The sequence below is a fragment of the Anser brachyrhynchus genome (genome assembly GCF_964034855.1).
Source record: "Anser brachyrhynchus genome assembly, chromosome: 7".
NCBI lineage: Eukaryota > Metazoa > Chordata > Aves > Anseriformes > Anatidae > Anser > Anser brachyrhynchus.
Genome location: NC_137701.1, coordinates 6,982,573 through 7,008,608, shown reverse-complemented (window position 1 = coordinate 7,008,608; position 26,036 = coordinate 6,982,573). Strand labels below are relative to the sequence as shown.

Below are 26,036 nucleotides of genomic sequence, written 5' to 3'. Positions count from 1 at the left end.
TGAGAGGCAGCTTCACAATTTGAAACTTAGTGGATTTTCCAAATTTGAAAATGTCCAGGACAAAAATTGGCCTGGAGACTTGGTAGACAGAAACTTCTGCTAACGGAGAAAACACAGATACAGCATCTGTTCATCATCTTTTGAATTTCCGCCTCTGAAGCCTTGTTAAATACAAAACTTCCAGAAATAAACAGCATCAGTGGAATTCATGGATTAAAAAGAGAGAGAAAAATTATCCAAAAAATCCTAAGCTTTAAATGTAGTAATTAAAAGTAGTGCATTGGTTTACTGCCTGCAAATGAAGGCAAGTGTTTAGCTTGCTTTAACACCATCATATGGAAGACAATATTCCATTGCACATTCCGTTGCAACCTTTATTGTTTAAACAAGTGTTTTGGTCAAAAGAAAAGTTGGACTTGAAAAATATTGGTTTTTGGTGTGGTTTTTTTGTTTGTTTGTTTGTTTTTTGGCAATAATAGGTGATGCTTATTAGCAATTACCTCTTTCTTCTGTTTTCATTTCCTCAGAAAAGCAACAAAAAACAACACCAAAAGCAACCTCACACATGTTCAGCCTCACAATTCTTGTTGTTTTGAGAAATGGCTTTATAATTACCATATTTAATGTTCTTTAAAAATCTAAACACATCTTTGAAGTTTAATAGAATAATAAGCTGCATAAATTACAATTACACAAGACAGATTTTAAATTGGGAAAAAATGCTTTGAACTCATGTGCAAAGAAGTAACATTCAAAGAAAGCCAAATGAAAAGGAAAAATTGTGTTGATAAAGAATAGTATTCAAAGCCTTACTACAAACTGCATGAAACGTTAAGATACAGAGAAAGTTTTGTTTGTTTGTTTGTTTCAAACCATCTTGATATTTAGGATATGCAAACCAATGCTAAATTCGTAAAAGACCCATTTTTTAAAATTGATCTAACTAGCTGGAGCAGAAGTGGCAAAACATATGAATGCTTTGAAATAGTCTGTGAATATGTACTAATCCATCTTTATAGAATTATATGAAACCCATTTTCCAGAATATTTTCTGTGAATATAGAAATTACTATGAATAATGCTGAATCTTGTAATCTATTTTCCTAAGAAAAATTAACACAACAAAAGGATTCAGCCTTAGTTTTATATGGAAGGGTAAATGTAAAGCACTTTGCATCTCACTGTAGATTTTATTGATTATTCCAAATGTAGATAGAAGACTAGTAGTCTTGCAAACTGTCAAAATTAACAGAAGGTAAAGTCCATGGCAAACTAACAGGTCAAATCTGTTGATTCTCCAGTATTTATAGCTTCCCCCTACCCTCTTGATTATGAGAATTTTTAAATACTATATTTCAATTCACTGAAAACAAAAATTAACTTAAATAAAATCAATGGGAAAAAGTCAGGTTCAACTCACTAGAGGAGGGGATCACAGTAATTTCACGACGACTAGAATACAGTCTAGTTCTGTTTTTTTGCTTGTCTGTTTTTAAAAGACAAGAAATCTGGAAAATCGTTCATCTGTTTGGCAATTCTTACTAGGGACATTTTAGCTTATTTTAACTACAGGATAGTGGCCTACATTGAGCTGTCAAATTACAAAAAGATTCTGCCATTTGTTCAGCAGAACTGAGCCTCTGGACTATAACAGAATGACAACAGCATGAAAATGTGGAATTAACAACTGCTTCAAAGCAAATGGTATATGTAGTCCAAATCTTACAATTTCAGTGACAGATTTAAAAAGGAACATGTTACACAGCACGTGTGCATTGTATAGCCCGTTTTCCCGAAGGTGATGCATCTGCTGATTGCAACAGGCTTCAATTTGGATGCAAAACCACACTTTTTGTATCATTTTGATTAGACAAATTCTAACTGAAGTCTTTTTTAAAATGGGAACAGCAGTTAAGTAGCATAAATGAAATCCATAGGCAAAAAAGCTTTTCCATGTGTTTATACCTTACTTCCAGATGTCCTTCAAATGATAGAGAACAGCACTAATGAACGATGTTGCATCAATTGAGCCACGATGGACTACCCTGTTTCTGTGAATGGGTACGACTCACTAGTGCACAGACAATGTGAGGTTTAGCAATGTCATGTTTTAAACTCAAGCTATAAAAGCTCTTTCATTAGTTGTTTATCCAGTTTTGGGGATGGACATAATGTTTATAGTTTTTTGTTTTGTTTTGTGTTTTTTTTTTTCTACTTTCCCAACCAAGCTGCCAACTGGCAGTTAGCACAGCATCACTAAATAAATGGAGGTTGTGTTTTTTTTTTTCTACTTTCCCAACCAAGCTGCCAACTGGCAGTTAGCACAGCATCACTAAATAAATGGAGGTACATCACAAATCAGCTGACTCACAATGCTCAGAAATTTAATATAAAAACTGAACGAAAACCTAAGGCTATTTTTCTGCGCAGTTTTTTGTGACACTTACACTTAGCTATTCATAGGAAATGTCTAGCCCTTTATGCTCTCTCTAGGGTCCACATTTACTTACAGACATTTGCACACACACACATATACCAAAAGGATAGTGCAGCTTCACAGAACGCATCACAGAAAAAACTGCAATGGAGCATTCAGACTTCAAGGTGGACTTCTGTCCTAATCATCACACTCAGTTCTTTGTTTTTTCTCCATATCTCTCTAATCTTTCTCTATAATTATTCTTTCTCCAGAAAATAACCTAACCTAACCTATTGGTCTATGCTACATGGCTACTTAATGTAGAACTCATTTTTCTACTGTGTGATATTCAACAGAATAGATCAATATTCAATAGAGGAATGCATAGGTTGTAGACACACCAGCAAATCCTGCTTATTGATCCAAATTCCACAAATGTAGTAAATATATATATATATACATATTAAATAAAAAGACCACATAGAACAGAAAACAAGGACATGGGAGGTCAATGTTCACAATGTAGAGTCTTCAAATTAATGCAAACCAGTTTTAAAGTAATGTTGACTTCATAAATGTTAAGAGCATAAAATTGAAAACTCAATTTACTGCCAGTTGAACATTGCTAATGTCAATTACAGGTAACTGTAACAGGTCACTCTTGACCAAATTAAATGCTATCTATCATTATGACATTACTATAGACTTTTCTTTAAAATGTCTGTTGTTAAAGGCAATCAATTTTAAATTAAACTATGAATTCAGTCAGTGTCCTGAACAATGAGGAACCAAATATGTCTAAAGGTAGCGATTAATACCTCTGCAGCTTTTGATACAAAATTTAAACAAGCTGGAATTTGAAAAGCAAACAAAGTTTTACTGCATTTTACTTATGAAACCTCTTTTCCCTTCTTGATTTATTTCTGGTCACTGATTGTTCAATGGAAGCTTGCTCAGAGTACAGAAAGGGGCCTATTTTGAGCCCCACCAGCATTTTGAGACATCTAAAAAGCACTGAAGACAAGTTATATAAACTTCAGTGAATCCTTCTAGGATGTTTAAGTGTTTGGCAAATATGAGAGGCAGACTGAGCGGGCTTTGAATAAATTTTGTGATGCTCAACATATGATTTGGGAGCCAAACTTCTTTCACAAAAAGCTTTAGAGATGTATATTAATGCTTCTTCACTATGGCAGTCACTGAGCACTCTCAGCAGCACTGGCACTCTCAGAAGACTTTCAGTAAAATGGAAATGCCAGAAGCTATCAAGTTAGGAGCAGTATGTATAGCTGTCACATATGCAAAAGTTGAGAGAAAATCAGATAACATACATATACTTGCTTGTATGTGTAAATACATGTCCACTTCTCTACACATAGAAATATGTCAAGAAAACCACAGTGATTTCATAAAAAATGTCACAGATGAATGGTGAGCAACATATTTGCTTCAGCACAACTTGTACTTTGGAATTTCCTTGAGCGTCAAGGATGTTCATTACCCTATTCTCCTTCCTCTCCCACATTTTAGGCACTAAGTAGTTCTTTTTACATATCTGAGTTTCTGTCAAGAATGGAACATACACCAAATTCCTTCAACAATATCGTGCAGTTCACAACTATCCTGTTTCCTCCTGGGGCAGTAGGGAACCAGTAAAGTACAAGTGTTCCTGATGATGCTGTGACACCACTATGCAATTACTGTATGTGCACTGTACACATTTGTATGTCCATATTGTTCCTATGAGCAGCTCTCAGCTCCTGTGAAACTCTGGAGCCCAAGGCCCAATTCACCACTTGTGATTTTATGGATTATGCTATGTTTGCTCAAGGATATATCATAGAATGACAAAATGGCTTAGGTTGGAGAAGACCTTAAAGCCTATCTAATTCCAACCCCCCTGCCATGGGCAGTGACGCCTCCCACCAGCCCAGGCTGCCCAAAGCCCCATCCAGCCTGACCAGGGTGAATTCCATGGATGGGGCATCCACAGCTTCTCTGGGCAGCCTGTGCCAGCACCTCACCACCTTCAGAGTAAAGAATTTCTTTTTAATATGTAACCTTATCTAAGTCTTCCCTCTTGTAGTTTATATGTATCACTGGTTTCCACAAAAGAAACAGTCAGACCTTTTGTATGTTCATCAGTCTACACTTTGCACTCTATCCAGGGGCTGATCTGGAAAACTGTTGAGAGCCACTCATGTTCACAGCTCTCTGAAAACATTTGCCAGTTTCTTCAATATGATGCTGTACAGAGGGACATTCGCAGCATGGGATAGACAGTGTACAGAACCGTGATAATTTCACCACAGAAACAACCATTTAAAAGTACAATAGCTTTTACAGCTCAGATTTTGTTTTCCTATATTTTGTTAGATCAAGCACCTGATCTATCCAAATCAAATATAGAAATGCTTTGGAAAGTCTGCATTCCCCCCTCCCCGAGATAACATTGTTATCAAATCAACAGCCAAGTTATTGGCATTCTTCTCTGGCACTTCCCAACTGAAGAGGATCCTTGTCTTTCTGCTTAACAAAGAAATTCAATTACAACAAGTCTGATATATCTCACAAGCCTGGTCCAGTACCAACTTGAGGAAATCTGTGCCAAACTAATAGCCTTTTTTCTTCTGACTTTGCTCCTCAGCTGCTGAGGAGCAGGAAGGAGATCTTCCTTTCTTCATGCTTGCTGCAGCATATACCTTTACGTACCTGCCAGTAGACATGGTTTTGGTGGCAGAAACACTTTTAGATGTTCCTACTCAGGTATTACAAGGAAAATAACATCCTTCTACCAGAAGCTCAAACGTCATCTAAACCAGTTCAGGAGACAATTTAGAGACATCGGTAACTGTTAGATTGCTGTATACACTCAAATGTAACATTTTTGCTCCTCAATACATTCCTAGCCTGCAGATTGATGCAGACAATATAGGAGAGAAGGATCAGTAAAAATCCTTACACCTTAGACATTTTACAATTTACCTCCCACTAGTGGGTGCAATTGTTATGTCCCAAAATATGTTCAAGTTGCTAGATATAAACCATAACACATGGATGAAATACATGAACATAAGCAAAAACACCAAGTTGTCTTGGCTTTGTTGTTTAAGAAACTTGAATCTCAGCAAGTCAACTGAAGTTCACTTCAGGAAGTATTTCAGTACACGTTCAATAAGATTACTATCCTGAGGCTTAGATTCATTTTGTCTATTTCAGACATCTCATGTGAAGACCTTTACAGGAAACAATGTACCAAGATGATAAATATTTTGCATTCTGCTTTTAGGAATTCATTTACTAATGGGAATGATTTTTCTGCTGTTTTCTACAACTTCATAAAGCAGTATAGTTAATATCACTCTCTAATATCATTTACACTGAAAAAGTCTATTTTGAGTAACAAAAATGTGTAGCGATCTCCATTTCCTCCTCCTATTTAAGTCCTTCTCTTTTGCATTCACAGTCAAAAATATTTAAACCCATAGACAAAATGTTTGAAATGCAAGCACTATGAGAAATATATTGATAAAATCGTACAACAAAAACTTGACTAAAAGCAGGAAGGGTTGCCATGCACAACACTTTTATTTCTTAGTTTAACTATGAAATGTAAACACCTTTTTTCATTTCTTCAGGGTAACATTTTATGGGAATGTTGTTGAAATTTAGGTGCCATAGCAAGAAAAAAAAAGTCTAGATGAAATAAAGAAAAAGAATAGCTGGAAATATTAAGAGAAAAGCAACTTGAACTTTCTTCAAAGTTCCTAATAGCATAATTGCTACTGCTAAGTAGGAAATGAACAACTGTTTTTAAGAAGCTAGTGTTTTAGTAATGGATATATCAGGAATACATATACATATCAGGAATAGGACAAAATATAGAAGATCAAATTATCAAGATAGATTAATGTAATATAGTGAAGCCAGCAAGTAAAATAAAATAAAATAAACTAGAAACAACATGAACATTTTATATGATAGTCATAGATATTAGTTTTCATTAATAATGAGCATACCATTAGGCCATATCTAAATGTAATACTGATAGAAAATAATAACACCAATTTTTTTTTTTAACAAACTTAAATAATAGTTGAACTAATAAGCAATTTGTCATTCTCTGAGCACAAATGAGCAAGGGATTAATGATACAACAGTACCCAACTTAAGAATGTGAAGACCTGTGACAAGTATTTAGCAAGCAGAGGGCACAGTCTTGAGATATGGACATCACTGGGATTAATAACAGACAAAGGTCTAAGCCAAAGCTCATTGACCTTTGCTCACTGTAGCTAAGCCCTACAGAACCACATCTTCAAATTTATGTATTTTCTGTGAGTCTATTCAGCTCCCATAGCCATTCCCTTTTTAAAAAGTTTTGTATAAATATGAGAAAAACTTTATTCAGTCCCATGTATTATAAATCAGTCACACTGATGTCAGTTTTTAGAATACATGAGTTACACTCAAAATGGGCATGACAGAAGTCACAAAGTCCTCCAAAATTTCCAGCACTCCTATAGCTTCAAAACAGTGACATTCCTACTAGCTAAAAGAAAACAAGTTTATATTTAGCTTCTATGAAACTGCAAAGGTTGAAAGCACATTCATTCCCCCAAACGTGCAATAGCTTTCTACCTTGAACAATCTGTTCCGTGTGTTGCTTTTCAAATCAGATGTTAATATTTTTTGACAGACTGCTAAACAACATAGAGAAGTCAGTGAGTCAGCAATACAGGACTGCTATTACCTCTGACACCTGACTCCAGCAGAGGTTTTTAAAAAAAAAAAAAAATCAAGATTAACTAACCCATGCCTCTACTGAGTACAGCTGACACTCAGCAGTGCCAGCTAGGTATATGAGCTTTGCGCAGTTTAGAAATCTAATTACTGCACCACATCGGAAAGAATACTAGCAGTGTTATGACACTGAATTCATTGAGCAAAAGGAGCTATACCTACCAGGGATCTTCAGTAGCTGTGGAAAAAGTAATAGGTTCAGGAAGACAAAATCTGCAGGCTTTGAAAGCAAAGATTGTTTTCCACAGAGCTATCTTAAAAGGCTATCTTGCAAGCTGATTTTGGGCCTTGTGAGGCATTTCACCCATCTGAAAGGGGCACAGGAATGAGGCCCTATGAGTCTTCTCCTTAGAAGTACTTTCAGCACTGAGCTCATTTGGATTGTTAAAAAATATCAATATTTCTTTTTCTTTCAAACAATCTATTACAAAAAATAGTTTTCCAAAATTTTAGCCCGCAAAACAAAAAGCTCCAAAACCTACTTTGATAGTAAAATATATTTTAGAAATGGCATATTTAATATTAAATAAGACATGAAGCAGGTGTTCTCCATATAGGCAATACATTTTTGCAACTTGGTCTACAGCTCTTTTTGTCCTTTGTTATAAAGACCTTACCTAGAGCCAGAAATGCTGCCACTGGTAAAAGAAATAGAAATTGAAGTGTGCTCTTGATGAGTGAGGACATAAAACAGCAGTGGGTGTGGAATCCCCTTAACAGTCTTTGTCTCCCATAACAGTACAGACCCCTCAGAATTACCCTGAGAGATCCCCTGGCCTACCTCACATGCAGAACAACAGACATATGAAGTGTCACAATGATGTGACACCATGAAAATATTACTGTATTGGTCCTTGGACTATCTCATCCTTGCAAACTCTTATATCACTCCTATCTCTCTGTACCAGTTCTTACAGCACTTCAACTACCCATTATTTTTCTATTACTTGGGGGTACCCTCCAGTTCGTTATCCTAGACAATGGAGACTTGGAAAAAAATGGTTGGCAACTTGGTTAGATGTCACATTTCACTGCCTCTTGTTCCCAAGCTATTTTATTAATTTGGGCATCACTCAGACTACATAAAACTGGGAGCTCTCCAAAACCATGCAGAATATTCTCTCGTCTTGTAGAGGTATGGGACAGACTCGCAGCACCTATCTTTCACTGCCATCAACACCCACTATATAAAGCCATCTTTGAACCACTGTAGCAAGCACTATCAGAGGCTGCACACAACAGGCACTGTGGATTTGGAGCAGTATGCCGAGACAATCGAAAACATCAAAGAACCGAAGTCAAAAGGGTGCCAGTGCCAGTTAAATGATGATAGCTAGCATTAAATAAGAAATTGTTCCATAGGCATTTAGAGTCCTATAATGACTCACAGGGGGGAATTAATAGAACAAGAAAATAAAGCTATCAAATTGTGGGCGTCTCTGATTCACTGGACTTTTCAGGAAGGTTCATAAGAAGATTGTTTTGTGCAGAACATCATAGAGCAGCTTAAGTCAAGATAAAAGGAAAATCCATCTGATCATTTCCTTTTCAAAGGCAGGCAGCCCTGTGAGTCAAGTGGATCACAAGTCTGGGCATAATACTATAATCTTATAAACTGCTGGATGAATAAAACTCTAATAGGTGCAACTTGTATATTTTCTCCCTACATTTTTACTCGTGATCCTTACAATTTGTCCCCAACAATAGTATGCAATTACTCAGATATAGAAATAGGGAAAAAGTAAAGCCCAGAAAAGCCAATGGGAAAATGAAACTTTTAGAAAAGGTCATCAGTGATGACTACACACTATGTATTCAGCACATGTATTTAAAACTATATAGAAAGACAAACATTATCAAATAAGAGCCCAGTAAATTATTGATTTTAGTAATAGTAAAACTCTCCTTTTCGGGATAAGAAAGGGATGCATTCATTGTGCTTTAGTATTTTCATGTCAATATTCTCTTTTATTCAAATAGTCTTTCTTCATTTGAGCTTAATACCAAGTGAAGATTAGAAGGAAGACAACTAATATTTAGATAGTGAATGAAATAGCATAGTTAGGAAAAAAGGAAGTTAGTACAGACAGCAAACAGACTGTATTTGCTCCCAGCAGCTAGAAGTAACTTATATGCAGATTTAAGAACACCAACATAAATGAATAAATTCCTTATGATTTTAGTAAACTTTAAGAAGTCTGTTATCAGAAAAGCACCATAAGTGTTTGTCACTTCAAATTTTTTCAACCTTAGTCTGAGGAATCAAAGCTGATACCTGTGGGTGTCACTGTAGCTGTAAGCCTACCTGTTCTAGCTGGTGGTCATACGGGACTGAAACAGCATGTTATATACTGACCAGCACTAAAGGGGACCCTGAAATAAGTGACAGGACTCAAGCAATCCACTGAGTTTGGGGCTGTAAAGATCACATTCGGAAAGCACTACTGTACTCTAAAAATTAAAGTTCTATCAAAGGACACGTTTACCATTCTTTATGAGAGACACTGAGAAGCAACAGAATTGAGATTTTGTGTGTTCACTATATTGATATGTTATTTTTTATTTCATCAACACATGCTTTTGCACTCAATCTTTCAGTGCTACTAAGTCAACAAGGAACCAGTACATCCTTCATTCAACATTTTCTTGTGAGCTGTAAAAGAAAGACTGTCAGTTGAACTGAAAGTACTAAAACACATTCTGACATACCTGAGTTGTTACTAACTTACTTCAAAGGACAGCTGAAACTATGACATGTTATTTATATATGAAAGCATCATATGGCTCTGCCACATGAGACAAAGACCTATCCTGAGACTACAGAAGTTTTCTCCAATGCTTTAAAAACAGGACTGAAACACACTTGAATTTTTTTGGAAATTACTTAAGTATTTATAAACTGTTGCTTAGTATGCTGAAATCACGTTTTTTTAAATTGCTTCCAATTTTCTCAGTTATAAATCTCTATTTTTCTGAATCAATAAAAGTAGTTATTGCATCCTGATTTGTCCTTTTTAAACTTAAATTTATACCTTAACCATTCATATTTTATTTTAAAACTCTGTAATTCTGGAGATCAACAGCTCTAATCTTTTTAATGAGTCACTGCTATTTTTAAGTTACTTCTGTATTTTTCCAGTTCCCTCTGACATTTTTGTGTAGGCTATAAAACACTCGATGTTCTAGTACCGCATAACTACAGCAGTAATTGAATACCATTCTATATGCTTGTGGGCAGGGTACTTAGGTGAAAAAGTATTTTATCTATGAGCAAAAAAAAAGCAAATATGTTTTAGCATCATTGTGTAAGAGCCATTAAAACAACTAAACCAGCTATTAAAGCAAAAGGATGTTTTTTTTAGTGCAGTTATTTAAATTAGCCCTATATTCTCTACATTCTCCATTTTTCCAACCCAATGCCGTAATAGGGCAGTTCAGAGACACCTCGCTAACGATAGATGGGGTAAAACTGATCAAGTCCTAGATTTAGTCATCAGCCTTATGATAAAGTTTATACAGGAAAATCCAGTGCTCAGGTGAAGCCAATGACAGTTGACAAAGCTCATTGAACTCTCTTTACAAGTAAACAATTTTTAAAGTAATTATCTCACATTAGATTGAAAATTTAGCACTGTGTTTCCAGTTTGAATTCTTTACTCCAAAGCATTTATTAATAAACTATTACTATCCACTTTCAAAACATCAGTAACTAATTACTGCTTACAGTTTTTCACGGAGGTCAAAATCCATGGGATTATTTTGTTTGTTTACCTCCAAAACACAGGGTCAGTATTGTTTAGTGCTGTCTACTACTACCCACCCTGATCCCAAAGACTATTTTGGGGGTCTGTCATTCGACTGCTGCTCTTCTGAAATATATAAAACTATAAGAATTTAATCACGAATCATGTCTCCATTTAATCAAGCACTGTCCTGAACACATGCAAGTGTCATGGGACATACTGATGGATTCACCCACATTCCAATTTGGAGAGATGCTCCCACAGTCTCTGCTCCCATTGCCTGCCCCCGTTCACTGTCCTTCACAGCCCTACCTGCTGTTTTATACCTTTAAAAGCCATATATACATATATATTCACAGACATATATGCAATACACATTGATTTTCTTCTGATTTCATTTAACTTGCCCTATTAAAATCAATGCCAAAATTTAATGATTTGTCTTAGCTGTGGCCTGCACCTCACTTTTAGAGTTACTTTTTTTTTCCTTCGAAAGAGTTAAGTATTTCTGTAATACATATTTCAAACTTAAAAATCTCATCTATTTAGCAGCTGATTTGAATAACACTTTTGCTTTTTTTTTGATTCTAGAGACATAGTATAGTTTCTCATTGTTTTCTTGCATATTACTTGTAATTCCACTATTGTATTTAGGACTATCATTCTTCTTCTACCAAAATTACAACATGCCAGAGAAGACATGCATTATTTAAAAGTGCTCTAATTTAACAAGAGATTTACTAACAACTTTATGTCTGTCTTAAAAACATGTAGACATACATGTATGTAGTTTCAGATATATTCAGAAACTCCTGTTTCCCTTACTTTCCAACCTTTGCAGGGGCATGGATGTAGCTAGAAAAAATGATCACAAGGTCCCAGCAGAGGTTTATTTCTAAGCTGATATACAGCAGTCAGCTCCAGCTCTCCCCCAAAATCATTCAGCTCAATGCAAAATGCACCAAGGTCAGAGAGATGACAGTTCCACCAAAATAAATAAATCATTACTCTTATTAAGTTTCTTTTTCCAAGAGACAAAAATCATACCTTACCCAGCATATTCTTTGTACCATTTACCAAGAGGCCTTCCAAGTTGTCAGTCATGGTACAGCATCTCCAACACTGCACTCCAGAGACATACAGAAGATAAATTGTTCAATATTTTATCAGCTATTCTTGATGTGAGGCACTCCAGCATACGGAGTCTTTTTATTACTCCCTTTCATTTACTGTTGAGAAGCTTTTATCCATTCTCAGACTGGGAAAAACACTACTGCAAAGTTTCTATCTGCCATCACTGATAGGATTAAGTTAACTAAACGTCATTACCTCCTTGTCTCCAAGACCATCTTAAATGAAATCTGAACAAGCCTGCAATTTGACAAACTGAACTGTCAAAGATACAAATAGACCAATACCTAGATGGTTATTTGGTTAGTCCTGGTAGTGACAAGAAAATTCTCTTGCCTACAATGAGCTCGGGAAGTGTGCTCCCTAAATTAATGAGCTGGCAGGGGACCACCGAACTGCTGGAATATTCTCTTTAAGCTTCAGTCTCAGCAGAGGGGTGCACTGGGGAGTAACTGCAAGGCAGCATCCACCAACATTAAGTACAACAGGCTACATGTGCATACAGATTATAATAACAGACATGTATTTTGTATTTTATTGTATTGTATATTTATTTGTATTTTATGAACACCTCAAGCCAATTTTCCCTGAGAACTACAAAATACCTTGTCAAATGTGTTGAAGGGATGATATATTAGAGTCCCTCATCTTCCAGCTAGCTCAAACTGCCAAGTTCTGACTTTTGTACAGTTGTATAAAATGGGTTGATCGTTTCCTATTGTATATATAGGTTATTGTTGATTAGCATCATAATTTTTGTAATCAAAGTAAAATTTGTTCATATCTACATGTAAATAACCATGAGGCCTTTAAGGCTTGGATTAGGAATTTTGGAAAGGAACTCTTCCTTTACTGAAAGCTCAACAGTACTTCTCATGGTACTAGCCATTACCCATCATAACAAATATTCAATTTTAGCTGCAGCTACCCCAGTTAAAAGCAGCAGCACGTGATAACATTCAGTTATCAGTGGGTATCATTCATTGCAGCCTCTGAAAATAAATTTCATTTCAAAGATGAATCTCAATTGCAGGTTTAAAATAAAAATAAACAAACAAAAAAAAACCTCTCATATAAGAGAGAAGTGTAATTACTGAAAGCAAGTAACGTGAAGTAAAGACATTCCTATTACTTCAGGAATTTTGTACATATTTATTGCTAGACACTAACATCTGATGTTACCCACCTGCCTATACCACTGATGCAAAGCACAGACTGGAAACCTGCTGGCATGCATGCCAGGATCACACTGTATTTGGTGGCAATATAGCTACAAGCACTAAGTGTTCATTTAGCAAAACCCCAGCGTTTCAACTCTTAGATTAGAAAACACCTTTCAGAATTATTTCAGACTGCATTAAGAACTCTCAAACATTTTCTTGTTCTGCATCATGCTTATTCTCATGATAAGCATCAGCAGGAGTAGCTGAACTCCCATTCTCTTGGGAGAGGGGCAAAGACATGAAGTATTGATGCACTGGCAAAGAAAGTTGCAGAAGACAAGCCTGTTCAATCTCCAGCTCCTCATCAAAGCACTCTCAAGCTTCATCACCTTCGCCTCAGAAAACAAGAACCATCACGGACCAAAACCTTCAGTGCTGAGGTTACGAGCTCTGCTCCATGGGATTGTATACTCATAGCTTGTATAGGACATGAATGTTAAAGGGCTACAGCTTTGTGTGTCTACATGCATACATGCATACATGCATTTTTATACAGTGAAAGATAATGATCATAACTAAGAACTAACCGTTAGGACCAAGTGTTAATAATGAATGAATACATCTGGTAAAAACTGTTTTTCAAGTTTTAAACTGATGCGATTCGTTAGTCTTCTAACACTCATTACAGTAATTTCTATTCCCCCCCCCAAAAAAAAACGTATTTTAGTATTCATACAGGTACACAGCAAACACATTAAAATGCAACACTGTTCTGATATTACAGTTGGTTAAGAAACCCTAGCTCTCTACCTATGTTCGTGATGGTTCAGATAAGCTGTGACCTTTCTATACCCACAAAACCTTCAAAAGGTAATGAGAATGGAAGCAGACATCCAAAGTTTTCACTGTTTCATACCCAGCAGCAATAATACCTAGGCACTTCTACACTTCACAAGTCTCACAAATTAACCAAAACTCTTCTATATGTTTTAACCCACTGAAAGCTTGGGCAACTATAAAATTGAGAAGAAAAACAACACTTCTAGGATGGTGTCTATTCAATACATTGTCAAAAAGGAGCATATGACTTCCTGAATGTTAACTTTGAGCTTGGTACTAATTACTTTTTATATTTTTCTTGATCCTGTCACAGAATATGCCAATAAACCTAAACTTAGCATTCTTATGAGAAAACAAAAAAGTGTGTGTGGGGGGGGGTACTGTACATTCTCTGCATAGTTTGCAAGTAACTATGTATAACAACTTTAGTGTTTTTTTTCCAAGTTTTGAAGGACATTCATGAAATTTTGCATTATGAATGTACAATGCCTCCCCAATATAAATCAGCTAAAAAATTTAATGTTGAACCAAGTCTCAAAGTGTTTAAAATTTGATGTTTTACTGAAATACACAATTTATCTTCATTACAAATAGGGTAAAAAAATGTGCAGGTTGTCATTCTGTATTTGTCAGCTACATTCATGCTACTTGAAAGGAAATGACCTAACTGTGAAGCTGAATCTCTACAGCATCTTGTCTTAGGTATATTAATACTAAGGTTTTTCTCCAGTTTATTACTACTAATTAATCATTCTTATTTAATGCAACATTTATTTATTTATTTATTTTAACTTATATGTTAAGATACCATCAAATAAATGGCCTGTTGGTACAGTACAGAATTTTCAGAAGACTGTCAGCTGAACTTCACTAATGCCACTAATTACTGCACAAAACTCTGACACTTCAGATATTCATTTATGCCTTGACCTTACATTTTATGAATAGTAAGCATGCAATTATGTTCAGCAAATCAAAACATTGTGGAGTCATTACAAATTCAATGGCTTTATCCTGAGTGTTCATCTGCCCTAATGCCATGCACAAAAGCAGACAAAGACCTGTTTAAGTAAACAAGGTGTAACAGAGTAGTCTTTTGATCCCATCTATTTAAATTCAGATCACTCTTAGATAATGGTATTATAAACAGAATTAGTAGTCTTCTCTTTGGTCAGATCTGTTTCACTGGAAGAGGTTGCAGAGTATCCCTCCCTGGACATGGACCTGGGCAAGCAGCTGTAGGTGGCCCAGCTTCAGCAGAGAGATCGGTCCAGATGACCTCCAGAGGTCCCTTCTAACCTTAACCATTCTGTGACTTAAGGAACCTTCATTTCATGTGAATCATTCATCCTAACAGAGTTAGATGCCAAATCTAAGTAAACACGGCACTGATAACATTTAAAAATGGGGGAAAAAAAATGGAAAAAAAAAAAAAGATACTCAAAAATTGATTTAACAGATTTCTAGTTTGAGAAATGATGAATCTACTATATCTGCTTTGTCTAATTTTCCAGTTGTTGAGTATGATGTGTCTTCCTTTGCCCAAATAATATGATTTGAATTCACATCAATGTAACCATGTATTCATGAGTATGAGAAAGAGAGTCTTTCATCTGTTTCATTGTTGTCATATGAGATTACAAACAAAGCTTCATATTTACTTGAATTTTTTTTGAAACATAGATTCATGATAAACATTTTCTTATGGAAAGCCTTAAGTTTTTCTTCTACTCTTAAACTTGGAAATCATCTAACAGTAAAAGTTAATTAAGGTAGACATCGAGGAACAATAGTCTTTTAGTACCTAGGTATAATGGCTAGATTTATGGACTCTGAAGGAACGACTGTATTCAGGAAAGGCACAACTCCTGGCTTGAAAAGTAATTTTAATGCCAGTCATGCGATTAGGGGTTACAAAGATACTGCAGGACACATGGAAAATAATATGTTTAGTTTTATACTTTCATTATCAATGCTTCCCAAAAAGAAGAACTTTGCAAAGATCCTTGACTCCAAAACATCTAAGGCAAAGAATATTCCTACAAGAATTTTAACTTTTAAGCAAGGAAGCAGAAAAATAGCCCTGTATGTGCAAGATCACTTGGCATGTAATCTTACAAAGACATGGAAAATTGTTTATTAGCAAAGATCAACTCTTTGCGTTTCTCAGTTGTATCAAAGGGCGAGCGAGCAACAAAAATCAAAAGCAATGATTCAAAGTAAAAAGACTGAGACAGCAAATTCATGGTTATGTGCTTTGGACTGAGTATTTTAATGTCTTGAAAATAAATCATATGCCTTCTGTTTTCTTCTTTTACTCTTTTCTACTAGCAAAAAAAAGACCTAAAAGAGTTGGAAAAGTTTCTAATACAGTCTCCATAGATAAAAGACAGTTGCAGCTAAAAAGGCCAATATTATGGGCAGATGACAACATTAACTTAAGAGCAGCACTTCTTCCAAGGAAAAGTGCAGGTTCATCTTATCAGCTCTATCACTAAATCACAACCTAAATGGCTTGCAAACAATCTAAGCACAGGAACTCAAAAATCCACTTACTCTGCTAGCAACTCCCTCAGAACGGCAAAGACCTAGAACACCAATACAAATATAGCCATTTGCCTTAGTTTACCCCCTTCCTTCCTCCATACAATCTTCCTGATTTTAGTCTTTCCTACTTTCACTTTTTCATGAAATAATTACAATGCACTGCATCTTCATGCCTTCCTCAATCCATTTTCAGTTCCAGCCTCAGACATGAGCAACATACACTTTTCAATAGCATTCACAGTTCTCACGTAGCTTTCAACTACCCAAGCTCACCACATTCTCAAGCAGAGAACTTCAGCTTTCTCTAACAATTTCCTCTCCCTAGAAAATCCCACCACTGTGTTAAATAGGAAGACACTGCATTTCAGTCTGCAGAATGGCCACAGAGATACCGATCAATACTTAGTGATTAAATAAAACAGTATAAAAAATTAAAGAAATCAAGGATTCAAAAAATTGTGCCTCTATTTCCCAGCCTTCCACCTTCCCACTACAACTATTTTGCTTTTCAGTTGCATTTTGAAATCATTATGAGGTAAAAGTTTTATTTTTGAATGAGAATGTTAATGCTTAGCAGGTGATTTCCAGCTTAATTTAAATACTGCATCCTCTACATAAACTGAAGACTATTAGAGGTCTGTCTTCTGCATTCAAGAAAGAGATCTCAGGACAGTCAACTTCTCAACATTTTCTAGTATTTTAAGAACTGAGGTTTTTCACTACTCATTAGTGTTATTACTCAGCGTCTAGTTTTGCTGCTAAATAAGAATTATTAGAATTTTTTCACTGCTATTGATCCCCAACTTTTGCTTCTCTTAGTACATTTGAAGTGTGATTTTTGAAAATACAAGTCAGCATGGATGTGTTTAAATTACTTGAAAATGTTCAAGAAGTTGACAAAGTTCACACTCCTCAGATATCATGTAAAGCATTAAAATTCCTTTCCAGAGGGCCTGAAGAAACACAGTGTTACACAGTGTCACATATCCCTACTTGCTAAAAGTTAAAGATGAATTTCAACCTCTATAATTTGAAGCTGGCAGTAAGTTTAGTTAACAAAGTCTCTATTGCTAGCATAATGAAGGCAAAATGAATGCAAAACATGTAAAGATCATCACAGACAAACTGATGAAGTTTAAACTAGCTAAACTGGATAGAAAACTAGCTAAGCTGCCAGATTCAAAGGGCTGTGATCAGTGACATCAAGCCCAATTGGGGCCAGTCATTAGTGGGGTACCCTAGGGATCAATGCAGAGGAAAATATTGTTCGTCGTCATTAAAGACTTCAACAGTGAGTGTGTAACCTCAGCCAGTTGGTAGCTCCAGTGGTTGTGCTGTCCTGAAGAACAACCTCAACAAGCTGGAGAAGGGGGCAGACAGGAAACTCATGAAGCTCCACAACGGTAAAGACAAAGCCTTGTACTGGAGGAAGAACAACCCCATACACCAGCACCTGCTGGAGCTGCTGGCTTGAAGTCAGCTTTGCATAAAACACCCCTGGGGTCCTGGTGGACACCAAGTCAGCAATGGGCCATTGTAACAAAGAATGCAAAAAACTGTCTAGGGTTTCATTCCAAGAAGTATCACCACCAGGTCTAGGGAGGTGGTGATTCCCCTCTGTCAGTCCTGGTAGCACATGCCTGTCTCCAGGTCTGAGCCCTCCACTATGAGAGAGGAAAGGACACACCGGAGTAAGGTCAGTGAACAGCCATGAAGATGGTTAAGGGATTGGAGTGTATGAGATACAGAGGGCCTGAGATCTCTGGGACTGTTCAGCATAGAAAAGAGAAGCACACTTTTCACGTGTGCTTGATGGGGGCAGAACATGGAAGCATACTTTCCCTTCCCCAGTGGCAATGAGTGAAAGGCAAGAGAACAAATTGTAATACCAAGAATTGCATTTAAACTTTTATTTTAAAGCTGAAAATAGTAAGACATAAAAGCAAGATGTCCAGGTAGGTTTTAAATATTTCCAAGGATGTCTAACTGGACATGGCCTTAAGTAACCTGCTTTGAGATGATTTGGTTTGACCAGACAGTCCCCAAAGGTCCTGTCCAACCTCAACCACTCTGTGGACAAGCTGGGGGCAAGAGTACATTCTCTTTTTATAGTCCAGACAGATACAAACCATGAAAGTTATGTCTTTCACTCATGTCTGATGAGCATCAGACTAAATAGTTGTTACATTGTCTGATATAGCAGACCTTAAAGTTTAGCAACCTAATCAAACACTTCTTTTAATAAGTCTCTTACACACCTGTAAGGCTTTTTCTCTTCTGCATGCATTATAGAGAACATAAATATGAAATCATTCTACTGTCTAACCACTGTTTCAAGGCAAAGTATATTCTGTAAGAACACAGCAGATAAAGCACTGAAGTGTATCATTCTGTCAAGCTCTGTCTGCATCTTTGGTTCCTGCCAGGGTCACACAGATTGATCTTGTTGTTCCAATATGTCACATACATACAAACCACTGTCTGCAAACAGGAAGAGCAAACTTCTTCCTTATATCAAAAAAATAAAAAATAGAAAATCCGAAGAAAGGTACCTTTCCCAAAACAACATGTATTCCTTTACATGGCTGCCAAGACACATCTAATCACAATGACTGACAACTGCCAGGATATAGATATGACCCTCTTCTATATCATACTCTAGAATTTTTCTCTGACTTGTTGGGTTTGACACACTATTCTCAGCATAAACCATCTGTGTCATACCTTTCTCCCTATTTGTTTCCTCATATTTCACCACCGCTTACACAGTGGATTCTACAGGACTAACCACAGATGACCTCTTCTATATTGACTATGTACCAAAGCTTATACAATTTATAGTTATTTTAACTGTTCTTGAAAGCCAGGACGCCATGCTTCAATTATGTATAAAAGGAAGTTTTGGGAAAAGCAATGACTTAACTCGTGCAGATTCCCTTAAAAACACACTGCAGAAAAGCATGGACCTCTAATCCATTAAATGTGCCTATAAGCTACACAAAACAGCCTAATTAGATTTGGCAGTGAAACTGTTAGAATAATAGCTCATTTTGAGTAAATGTCATGCACTGATTGAGGTTGCAACTGAAAATTGTGCTATACCAACTTTACAGTGAAATAACAGCTTTAATCATGTAATATTTTTCATTTTATCTATGGTATCTGCTAGCAAAAGGCAGGGCTTTAAGTCAGTAGTGATTTTGTTTGGATAACTGTAAGCTTAGACTGTTTCCATCCTATCCCTGTATAAGTTGTCTCATTCCTATTCCTAATATTGCTTCTTTTTAAAGTCATTTAAATTCAAAATAGACAGGGTATCCCAAAGGTGAGAGATGCCAAAATGGGGTGGAGAGTCATCTTAGAGTATTTGCATTGTTTTTAACAGTTATTCAGATTGTTACAAAACTAGAAGTGCTTTAAAATTACATGACTGAAAAAGCAATTTCTTGCCATAACACACAGACTACTAGCTTGTAATGCCTTCAGATTGATTTGGCTGGACCATACAGTTTCTCTCAGCTTATTTCTGCTACAATGAAAGCACACAAGTCTTTCAATTCGGGCAGCTTACATGTCTGACAGAAAAAATGAACTTTACACCACCACTCAAGGCTCTGTTTCCCTGGAGGAATCATTTGATGTGATTTGTCAAAAGCCAGAAGAATGCTTTGATAGACAAATTACTTCAAATGACTGCAGTTACTGCAAAAGAAAGGACCAGAGCCAAAAATTAAAAGTGGGGTTTACAGAGATTAATTTAATTCTTAATTGATAACAAAGAAAATGTAACCTTTGCTATTTCCCGCTTTTATTCCAAAGTAATAAAATTAACAAAAAAAAAAACTTTTTACATTTCTGTGGTTTATTACACCCCATGTTCAACCGATGCACAAAGAGATTGGGCAATTTTCCATAGGTTGTGTTAATAAAGTAGATGCATGTTTTCAAGTTATTGATCAAGTCTTATAAATAAATCCAGATATTTTTGCCTCCAAGCCAAAGCTCAAAAAAAAAAAAAAAAAGACACCAAAAATTTCTCTGAAACTCCACAAAATAAAACTGCTAAAATATACATCCAGACCTTTATTTTGCTCACCACGGAGTTTTTCGACTGTCACTGCAAATAGTCTTACATGTAATATTTCAGTATCATATAATGTTACAGGACAATTGCAGTATCAGTGGAAAAGAGCAGTACAAAAATGAAGTAAAAGTGTGCAATATGAAAACATACACTTTACATAAAGGAAGCCTTAGATTATTAATTTTGAAAGCCTTTCTTTGCCTCTATATTTTTTCCTTCTTGCAATGTTGAGAATGAAAATATCATTGCAATGACAAAACAGCAAAATAGCTTAGTTAGGAATGGAGCATTGCATTACACTACAGTGACTATTTTATTGGTCAAGTTAGTGAAGGAAAACCACACCTAAACACCATGTTTATTCAAATACAAGAGTAACTGTGGTATTTGTGTATTATTTCCCCTTCGTCCCCCCCAAAAACACAGCACCCACCCACCACATAATCCCACTCCACCACCTAATTTTATTCACCTCTTTGCATTTTTAGACACGTTCATCTACAAACATAGCCCCAAAAAAATCATACCATCATCAAAGTCTCATTAAAGGTTCTAAATGAAGTTTTCATTGTTTCTACTTACGCCAAGTGCTTACCCACTGGAGCTCCCACAGTGTGGATGCTTATACTGGTGCAGGACTATTAAATCTTTTAAGTCAGCTATTCTTTGTTAGTACGACCTGTTTCAAACCATCTAGTTGCCATGAATTTTGTATTCACCCAAATACCTGCCCAGCATTTAATAGATGAATATTTTCAGAGAGTCATTCATTGCATGTGGAGAATGACTGGGTATTAAACTATTTTAAGACTTTTGCCACAAATTTCTTTCCAGAATATTCTCAATATTCTACTTCCTGCATAGCAATAGAGTCATACAATGTTTGGGGTTGGAAGAGACCTTAAAGTTCACTTAATTCCAAGACCTTTGCCACTACACAACTGATGGTTTGATATAAACATACAGGCTGTGAGACTAACATGATTGTTTTGCTGACTAGTGTCACTTTTCTATCAAACTCAAGAACCTCCAGTGTGGTTTTGAATTTCTTCAGAGAAAGCACTTTTCCCCTCCATCCATTATGCTTATTGTTGAAATCCCACCAGGAGATCTATTTTAAAATTCCCCAAATGATATAATATATCCAGATGTACTCAACAAATTATCTGTCAAGTACATTAAATAGAAGAAGACACTGCTCAATCACATTTTATAAACCCATATACGAAGTATAAAGATGTCATTTGGCTGCAGGCACCCAAGATATCATTGCTGGCCTTAGGACCGCAACCTTCAATGCTCAGTGCTCTGGCCATCTGCTCAAAGCGCTGCACTGAACTCCAAATCTACAATAGCCGTGCAGTTAGAAGTGGTCATTAACATTCTTGTTTTAAATATGAAGTCAGCTCCCAATGTGTACAGAAATGCTAAAACAAGATGACCAAAACCATAGTAAACTAATCCTGTGAAACAAGGTGGACCTGGGATAATGTAATTACATACCATCTCCCTGGCATACATGGAAGAAGATGTGGCCAGCAGTATGCTGTATGTAGTTGTGCAGCTCAGTAAAAGCAGCTAGCAACACAAACAGATTTACACCGGACCAAGATTTTTCTCTTTTTAGTTTATATAAACTTATTCATCTAAAAGCACCTCCATACACATTTACACAAAATAAAATACCCTGAATACAAGATACCTGAAGTAACAAGATACATCAAGCCATATAAACACTTTCAGAATGCACTTACTGTTATAGACAGTAGAGCAAATCTTTCTAGTTCATAAGGCAGTTTGGGGGTTATTAAACTCCTTTAAAGTTATAGTAAAACTAGAATGCATGTATTTAAGATTTCCAGTTCCATATATACATAGTTTTGACCCATTTGCTTTACAGTGAGAAGAAAAGCTATTGCACCATCTTGCACTATCCCTAGAAATTACAGACATTTAGAAGGCCCAATAACAATCTGCTTACCTAATAAGAGGATAAAACTCTGGATTCAGCAAGTCTTTCTGCAAAAGGTCTGCATTTTAGGTCGTCATACTGAGTCGCTATAAAAGAGCATATTGAACTAATTGTACATCTTGCAAACTGATGAAAATCTAATAAATATTGATGTACAGCCATCTTGAAATTAAGTAATTGACAAGATCACCACGCACCACATACTGTACAATCTCATCAGGCTCTGCAAGAGCAATACATATAGGAGACAATCAGCACTACAGATATTTTATAACATCACTGAATTGTCCCATGACTTAACCAAGGTAAAGACTCAAGAGTCTCCCTGAAAATGTGCAGCCGTTTGCAGCAGCTAGACTTCCTCCAATTTCGGGGTTTGTTTCTCAACAGTTATCAGCTGCTTACTGTTCAGCCCCTTTTCCTAAGGAAACACTTGTGCCATCTGTCCATCTGTCTCCCCACTACATGTTGAACTTGCTGGTCAAATCCAAAGTTTGGTCACATGGACAGAGGTTTTAGGGACAGGGAATCCTTCAAGTCTTGTGAAAAATCTATGCCTGCAAAGTACAAAGACCTTGTAGCGTGGCAGCCAGCAGTGCATCCGCGGCTCAGTATTCTAGCAGCTTGATGGAGCGAGGTGATTTAGGATACAACTGTCAGGACTCATGTATCATTGCTTTGCTTATTCTATAAGGGTTCTGTTTTCCCCTCAAGCTTATTCACTTTTCGTTTTCCACATAGTGCTATAAGAAGACTGACTCTCACAGCATCTCTGGTGCAGCAGGAGTGAGAAAAAGAACCTCAGAAACCACAACCATATGAGGTTTTCAAAAGTATCTTGACCAAGTCAAACTATTCATATCTTCACATACACTTTAAGTAAACATCCTAATTTTTACATACTCATAAAAAGCATTTTTTCCAGTGTTACTCTTCCACAAGTTCTCTCCAAGTAAAGCTCAATATACCAGGATACATTCCCACTTTAATCTTTCACCAAGAGAAAAGCAAAATGAATTTAAGTCCAGAAAAACAGAACATTCATGAATATGCACATTCTCTAAAGACTGGAGAAGGTGTCAGTAACAGCACCCCTTGCTGAGAGGAAAAAAAAAACTAATTGTTATATTTTGTAAACATAAGTTTGGTTGGACCAATCAAATCCCATTTTGGCCTACATAAGGCAAGTCTTAAACAAAACAATATTCAAATACCACCTCTTGCATTGCAGAACTGAATGATTCACTTGAACCCATGCTTTCAAATAAAGATAGGTAAAATGTATAAATATTATATGAACTACATTCAAAGACTTAGAGAGACATCTCTGATGCTTCAACTCTGAGGAGAGACACACATACATATTTACACACAACATCCATATGGTTCATCTATAAAATATTTAGTAGTACTACCAAACAGAAACACTACACATTAAAGTTATCCTTCAATCTATCAGAATCATCATACCCAAGATTTCCTACATCACATTCACACTTATTAGTTCAACTATATGCCTATTTGCTCTAGTATTGCTTTTTGGTAGTCTATCCACATTGCTCCAGGATATAAATTTCTCCATAAATAACCAAGATAAGTAGGGATTTTCAAGTAAAGGAGCATATCTTCGGAAGGAATACAGTTGTTCTTACAGTTAAAATAGAACACTTAACTGAACCCTTTAATAGCTACCTTGTAAATCCAAAATCTATTGAAGATGTTCTGTAGACTGAGTGAAATACAATTGATCAACAAATTTGATTTACGAGTTGATCAACAACAGTGTGGGAGGAAGCACAGTAGTTTTTGTGGAATTTCAGTAGTAAATAACTATGTAAGTTTTTTTAAAAAAACTCATCTGGTATAACAAATAGCTACAAATTACATCAAAACCATATGGTGGAGGCTAAAGGGTAGAGCACAACATGAATTTTATTATAGAGAACCATATGCTACACTTAATGTCCGTGATGACTTTCTATTTTTTCACAGATGACTATAAATTAGCATTATAGAGGTGAGAGCTCTCTTATTCTCATATCAAATGATCTTGAACACAGTAAAGTAGTATTTTCCTTTACCACATAATATCAGAGGATCTTATCTGTGCTACAGATCACTTTTGTATTATTATGGATAATAATTTTAAGAACTGTCAGCTATTCAAGTAGCAGATTGACAATTCCTAAGGCAAAACTTAATATACTACTTAAAGACTGGGGCTTCTTAGAGTTCTCTGCCCAGGTTATATACTAACTTAGTCAGACAATACATTGAAGTACAAATTTGGTATCATCAACTCTGCCAGAATCTAAATTTATATTAAATTTTACCAATGGAACATAAGTAGAAAAGGTCAAAACTCTGAGATTACCATTCCTGACAAAACCATGGAATCTGAAAAAATTGTTACAACTTGATACCATGTAAAGTACACAACTACTCCTAGTATCATCATCTGTAATCTGTCTCATGGGAAATGCAAGGAATATACTAAAAGAAAACCATCTTCCAGGGTCTATCCACTGCAGTATTCTTTTCCTTTAATTACTTAACTGAATATGGGTTAACAGTGCTGTAAACTTATTGAAATTTGGATCTAGAAAAGCACACCACCACTAAACGTTAATTCCTTTAGTCTTTTTAGGTGGGATGAAGGCTTGCTTTAATTACATTGCATTTAAACCGAACTATTGGATGTCAGTCCTGCCAACACCCACACTGTCTTCAGGTCTATTGACTAGATAGTTTTGGTGCTGCAATAGCCGAAGATTCTCTTGTGTCACTTGCTTTTGTTTATAATTGTTTCTCCACTAAGACGCATGGTATGAATTCTGGAAACAAAGGTGTAACCATGTTAGTACATTTTAAAAAAATGAAAAAGGTGGAAGAGGGATGAATACACAACTTCTGAAGGGCTTTCCTAGTGAGATTGACTAATTATGCAGAGACAAATATCTTTAGAATTTCAGCACAATGATTTTTCAGTTTTTGTGTCCTCAGTTCACCAAAAAAAAAAAAGTTTGAAAAGCATTTTTTTAATCTGTTCTGAGGAACTACATACTTTCCAAAGGTATTCTGAGATTTTTTGTACTTTTAACAGGATCTTAAGAAATATAAAATAAATAATTTTAAGCTAACTCGTTCAATTAGAAGTTCGGAAGGTTTTACTGGTTTTCTCGGCATCAGATTTGCTCAGATCCCGGTGAAGTTGCCAGCACCAACAACAGCAGTACCACGACAGATCCTGAACAATGCAGGCACCTGACCTCCTCAATGCCTACACCTTGCAAGCACATACACCACCTCCTTGAAGCAGAAGGCCTGCTCTCAT

General features: G+C 36.0%; 1 protein-coding gene across 4 annotated transcripts in view; it reads right to left on the bottom strand.

Moving 5' to 3' along the window:
• LOC308197816 (uncharacterized protein) overlaps nt 1-26,036 on the bottom strand; it is a 355,008-nt gene that overhangs the window by 264,780 nt on the left and 64,192 nt on the right. For 2 of the 4 annotated variants that reach the window (XR_013953304.1, XM_080598893.1), the window contains one exon: nt 22,797-23,259. The exons of the other annotated variants lie outside the window; for them this stretch is intronic. The gene's annotated coding sequence lies outside the window, so the exon portion shown is untranslated. Of the gene's footprint in view, nt 1-22,796; nt 23,260-26,036 lie in introns of those variants that run through there. 4 annotated transcript variants of the gene reach the window in all.